This window comes from Equus quagga, chromosome 8 (assembly GCF_021613505.1).
Source record: "Equus quagga isolate Etosha38 chromosome 8, UCLA_HA_Equagga_1.0, whole genome shotgun sequence".
NCBI lineage: Eukaryota > Metazoa > Chordata > Mammalia > Perissodactyla > Equidae > Equus > Equus quagga.
The window spans coordinates 126,239,142-126,245,893 of NC_060274.1; positions in this window are offsets into that span (position 1 = coordinate 126,239,142).

A 6,752-nucleotide genomic window follows, 5' to 3' on the forward strand; every position below is an offset into this window, starting at 1 on the left:
CACCCCACACCCCGCGCGCCCGCCCTTCCCATTGGCTGGGCCGCGCTGAGGGTTCCCCCCACCCAGCCCCTCGCTCAGCTCAGGAGCCCCCGGGACTCGCGCGCCCTGAGAGGGGGAAGGGACCCTTCGGTAGGGGAACCGTGAGGACAGGTGCGACGGCCGGCCTTGAGGTGGCCAGGGAGGAACTGGGGTTTCCGCCCCCACCCCCGGACTCGAAGGGCTGAAGAACCTGACTTGAAGGGAGAGGGCCAGTAGCTTGTGCCCTGGTCCCCCACCACTCCAGGCACTGACTTGGTACTAGCATGAGCTCAGTGCCTGCTGTAGGTGACACGGGCGAGGCCTGGGCCCTGGGAGGACGAGCTCAGGGTCAGGAGAGACCCGGGAAATGTGAAGGGCAAGACAATCTGGAGGCCCCAAGCCAGCCGAGATTTGAGATAAGAGTGGATGAGATTGAGGAGGGGCACGCACCCAGAGCAGGGACGCCCCCCAACACACACACACACACACACACACACACTCACACAGCCCTCTCTGGGGTTATTCGGGGCCCTCCTGCACAGAGAGGGACATTCTGACAGGAGTTGCGGCCTCCTAGCTACAGGATCAAAGAAAGGCCCCAGAGCGCGAGGTTCCAGCCTGGGGATCCCCTTGTGCGAGCGGCCAGCCCTCCCTCTGCAGCCCGGGGCAGCCATGCAGGCCCAATCGGCGGGCTCGGGGCCCTGCGGCGCTGCGGCGGCCCAGCCCCTCGGAAAACCCTGGCCTAGCCGCAGGCCCCTCCCCCCGGCCAGCTGGCTCGCTCCAGCTGCAGCTCCCTTATTTAGGCAAGGAGGCCTGAGGATGCTCAAGGGCAGGCAGGGTGTCTGCCCGCTGCCTGCCCACCGCCTGCCTGGGTCTGAGTGAGGGTCTCTGAGGCGCGGTGTCCCTGGGCTTAAGCAGCCAAGCAGGGCCCCGAGAAGGCCAGGGCGGGAAGGCGAGTGTTGACAGCTGAGCTGGCGGGTGGGGAGGAGTTGGCAGCTGAGCAGCCAGCCGGCCCCATGGGTCCCCTCCCCTGAAGCCTGGGTCAGAGACCCGGCTGGATGGATGGGGCCATGTGGGGGCCCCTGAGGGCTTGCAGCTGCCTCTGTCCTTGGAACAAGGGGGTGGGTCTTGTCACCAGGGAGCACCATCATGGGATGTGGGGGGAGGGAAGGTACAAAGGGCAGAGAAGGAAGCAGAGTCTGGGAGGAGAAAGGCCCAGAGGAAAAGGTCTTGGCAAAACCACCCTACCCAGACTCTCACCTTCCACCCAGGAGCAAAAAGATGCAAACACTGGGGCCAGATGGGGCCATTGGCCAGCAGATGACACCCCTTTTTTATTTGCTGGTGGGTGGGCAGTGACTCAGGGAGGCAGCCAGTGGGAGAGAAGGAGGTGGCTCCACCAGCTGATGCTAAAAAAGACCAGAGGCTCTTGCCTGTACAGTCATCCCCTCGGCCCTCGCCACCTCCGGCAGCTTTCTTGCTTGCACTCTGAGATGCCCAGGGCCTTCGGTGGCACACACTGCACCTCCTTTATGACCGGGCATCAGACATCTCAATCCATCTGGGTGCTGGGTGGAACCCAGACTACAATGGGCCTGGCCCTCCCCCACCAGAGACCACCCTGGTTGCTGGGTCGCCTGACCCGAGTCCAGGGTGGTTCATGTTTGAGTGCAGTATCCTCCCCCCTCAGGTCCAGGGACTGAGAGTGTGAGAAAGGGCCTGCAGAAAGAATGGGCTTGGGAAGAGAAGAGATGGAAAAGGACATCTGTGGCACCCCCTTCTCTCCAGACCAAGGGCGAGGGAGAGCCAGACCCAAGGAAAGGTGCTACTCATGTGGTCTGGCCAGCTGTCCACACTGGCACCCATGTTCCCGGGACAGGCCTCTGCTCTTATCCCCCATGGAGGACAAAGGAACCAGAAGGACCCTTGATCCTCCCAAAAGAGAGGTGATCAGGCACAGAGTAACCCTCCACCTGGGCATCGAGGCAGGCCAGGAAAGAGCTGCTCCCTCAGGCTAATTAAGATGTAAATTCTCTCTCCCTCTCTCCCTCTCTCTCTCTCTCCATGAACACACTCAGATGTCAAAGTTGAATGCAGATTTCTGACTTCCTAGAGGCTGAGGGGAGAGCCTGAAGGCAGTCCCCCTAAGCCACCCCCACAGCCCAGGACTAGGACAAGGAAGACAGGCTGTGAAATGGACACGAGCTCTCCCCAGAGGCATCCTTCCTGGGGCCACAGATGCCAGGCACAAAGAGGTAAAGGGCAATAGATGAGCTGGCTGATGGAGAAGCCTCCCCTGCCACCACCTTCCCACCTCCACTAGCCCCAGGTCAGGGTCTTCCTCAAAAAAAAAAAAAAAAAAGTGTTAGAGAGCTGACACCAAATAAAACTTAAAAAAAAAAAAAAGAGTTAAGTGCTCAACCTGAATACCCACAGCCACCAGACTCAGCCCACCCCCCACCTCAGGTTCCCAGAGCCCTTTTCAGGGACCATCTCTGCCTGTGACTGAGGGGAGGGAGAGGCTGTCCCGACAGTGAGACACATAGGCTCCTCCCAGCTCCCAGAAAGAGACAATTTAGGGAGAAAAGTCTGCGGAAAACATCCTGCCCACCCCACTCTCTGCTCCTGCTCAGTCTGAGGGAGTTGAGCCAGGACATCCTGGGAGGGAAAAAGGAATTGAAGCCTGCCCCTGTGGACTCCTGCAGGGAGGCCAGGCAAGACAGCCAAAGGCGGGCCCAGGAGAGGGAGTGACAAACACAGGGGACTGAGAAGCAGTTCCAGTCAGATGGGCACAGGAAAGACAGCTTATGGAGGAATGGTTCCTCAGAAACCCCGCGGGAGGAGGAACACAGAACAAGGGGAAGCTTAGACTGCACAGTGGGGCCTTGTTTTTCTGTGCAACTGGGTCCTGAGAATGGAGATGTTTTCAGGTATGAACTGGGATTTGAGGAGAGGAAGATCAAAGAAATCCCCCAGAAGAGGATGTTCAGGGCTTGCTGAAAGCAAGAAGGGAAAGAAGGAAGGGAGAGAGGGACCCACTTCAAACCCCTAGTCAGGAGCCAGAGCTCCCTCTACTCAGTGCCATCTGCAGCTCCACGTGCAGCAATCCTGTCAACCTCCAGCCCATGACCAAGGTCTTCTCCCACCCGCCTGATACCCACCATTGGCGGGACTTCTTCCCTGCCATGGTGATATCAAAAGAAGCAAGTAAGGTGTTGGAGACTAGGATTCAGGAGACTTGACTTCTAATTCTTGTTCAGCTACTAGTCACATGTTTCCTGGGGGCCTCCTATGTACTGGGCCCTGTGGGGGGACAGGAGGGACAAGCCAGGATCCCTCCTCCAGAGATTCACAGTCTACTGAGAGGTGATGGGCGGACAGAAACTGTAGAGTTCGCAGTAAATGCTGTGGGATTACAAGGAGGTGTCGGTACTTTCAGCTGGAGAGTCTTTCGAGGGGAGGAGGTTTCAGAGCAGGTCTTTGAAGGTGGAGAGTGGGCAGGGCAGAAGCACTGCAGGTGGAAGGGACAACTTGAGCAAAGGCATAGAGACTGGAGAATGGAGATCAGATCTGGGGACAAAACAGTTTGGTGTGGTGTCAGTGGAGCAATAGGCTAGATCTGTTAGTAGAGGGCCAAAGAGTATGGATTTTATTCTGTGTGCAAAGGAACAGTGGCAGCAGCTGAAATGTATTGTCCATGTATTGTACAGAACTCTCGTCTGTTTTTGTACAGATCCTAGCACATAGGTGGTATCTAATAAAGGCCTGTTGAATTAATGAGACGTGTATAATAGTTTGGAGAAACTGAGGCAGATACAAGGTGTTTCAATTACTTATTGCTGCATAACAGCCATCCCAAACCTCAGTGACCTAAGTCAATGACAGCATTTATCTTGCTCACGGGTCTGCCATTTGGGCAGGTTCAGCTAGGAACACTTGTGTCTGCTCCACTCAACTCGGGACTGAAAGGCTCATTCACTCACATTTGGTGGTTGATGCTGGCTGTCAGCTGGGACTTCATCTAGGACCGGGGCCAGAACACTGACATGAAGCCTTTCCTCGTGGCTGCCTGGCTTCCTCACGGCATCGTGGCTGGGTTCCAAGGTCAAGTTTCCCAAGAGAGGTTCAGGCAGCAGCTGTACCACCTTTAATAACTTAGCCTAGAAAGCCACATAAATTAACTCCTGCCATAACCACAGCCCATCAGATTCAAAGAGAGGAACATAGACCCCCGCCTCTCAGTGGAAGAATGTCACTGACATATTATAAGAAAAGCAGGTGCAATGGGATCTATTGGCACAACCATCTTGGAAAAATATGATCTGCCACACCAAGCTGTGCCGTAGACCAGGGGAGAGATGTCAAAGACTTAAACCAGGTCAGAGGCGATAGAAAGGGGCCCATTTGTTGTTTGACTTTAGAAGGATTGTTAAATCTCACTTTCCTTACCTGTAAAATGAGGAGACCAAACAAGCTGATCTCTGAGGTCTCTTCCAGCCCCAGAAGTGAGTGATTCCTTAACTCTACACAACCATATTCCCCACCCATCAATGGTTCCTCCATTTTCCATCAATACCCATTGCCACCTCTATCTCCTGCCTCTAATCTCTGATCCTGGGTGTCCTTGAGGCCAATAGTTACTCCACAGATAGCATCCTGGATATTTATTTCAGATTAAAAATAAGTGGTGCGGGACACCCTTAAGGGCAGCTAAGAAGCCCCTCAGACTTATCATTTCACACTGCCGTCTGCTCATCACTGTAGGTTCTCCTGAAAGCAAACAGACATTTGGTACAGACTCCACCTGCAAGGAGTTCATAGTCTAACTGGGGAGGAAGAATGAATGGGCATGAAATGTCTTGAAAACAATCTAGTGTGACACTGTGCTACCAAAAATACGTGCAAGGAGTCCAAAGGAGGGAGGGTTCTGAGTGGGCTTGGGGAGCCAAGAGGGCTTCCTGGGAAGGCTGGGCCCTCTTGGATGGTAACGGTTTTCTCAGGCACAGAGGAAGGGAGTGAGCATCTTCATAAAGTAAGATTCCAGTAGGGGTCAGGTATGGAGTAGTCATCCCACCTATCTACTTATCCCCAAATGACAAAGAGGAGGGGCCAGTTTAAGTTTCCTCTGCCTGAGACCTTAACAGCCATCTGTCCCTTTGATTTAAGGATGGGATTCAGCCTCCTCAGACACAATAAGGGTCTTAAGTGAGACTTCAGAACTTAGCAAGTAGAAGCTCTAGAATTACTATATAGGAGGGACTGATGAGGAGGGGGATTCTGATTATAAGGAAAATTAAAACACTTTATTTTAGGATGTCTTTGAAGGACTGAAAAATATTAAGGAGCAAACCACCTCGCCAGGGAAGCTGGCTGGCCTGGCAGGAGATCCCAAGCTCTCTTGGCTGTTCAGGTCCTGCAGCCCGGGAGCTCTGTCTCTGTCCAAGGTGCTGAAAACCCTTCATGCCAGACTCGTCAGGAAACCAGGGAGGGCAGCTCGGGTGACCCAGACTGGGGCCCTCCTTGGGACACAGTGAATTAAATAATCACTGAAAACCATGAAAATGCTTCTGTAACTGGACAGTAACTCCAGGAGGCAGCATAGAGTGAAGCAAGAGCTGACTTTGCCAATCGGTGCTAAGAAGCTTCAGGTCTCACTTCCATATGTCCAGAATGTGCCTTCCTCCCTCACCGCCACCCAAGTCATCAAGGAAAAGATATGCATCCTCCCCTGGACTTTATGTTTGCAACGCCTGGGCTTTCCTTGGGTGTTTCTGTGCTTTATGAAATACTACAGCCAGAAGTGAATGCTTTCATATTTTAGATGGGAAAACAGATTCACAGCAGTGCAGATCCCTCCAAGGTCATGCCACAGGTTAGAAACAGAACTGGACAAGAAGCAGGTTTCCAAGTTCTTAGTCAGGTAATTTCTCCACACGCACCAGGCCAGGCCAGGGACTATATACCACATATAACAAGAGCTCTAGGAAATCAAGAATTCCAGGGGTGTGTGTGCATTCGTGCGTGTGAAAGAGAGAGAGAGAGAGGATAGAAGACCCAGAGAGCTCTAGATACAGAGGTGGCTATGTCAGCTCCCCAGAACCATGCCCTGTTTATTCTGCTAAACTCATCAAGCAGAATTCAGAGCTTACGCCAGCCTAGGGCGGAGGGGGATAAGCATAGGAATGATAACCCAACACTAGTTCCATATCCTAAAGGGAAGGTATCCCACCCCATGGAACGTCAGCCAACGTGAAGGACCAGACAATAGAACTCAGGACCACCAGGTCTCCCTCTCTGTCATCTCACTGATTTACTCACAAAAAATTACCTATCACTTTCCATGTGCCTCAAGCTGTGTGGGACCCCCAGAAATATAAGGCATACAGTTCTGTCCCTGGACCTTAAAAATTTTGCGGTTAGTTGGAAAGAAAAGATGCTCACACATGAATAGACAATATTACAGGAACCAAATACCAATAACGGCAGCCACAAGAGAAGTCACATGGTCTTGGATCCCAAGTGCCAAGAAGTGGTGCAGACCATGAATGCTTTCACTTTAGAGTAGGGAGAGACCATGTTAAGGCTGGAGAGGGAAGGGAAATCTTTACAAAGGAGCAGGGGTAGGGAGAACATGGCTGAGCTGACAGCAGCAGTCAGGACACCTCATCTCCTTCCCTCCGGAGAATAGTTGCCCATCGTGGGGCCTTCTTATAGGAAGACAAAGTTAGTGAGCG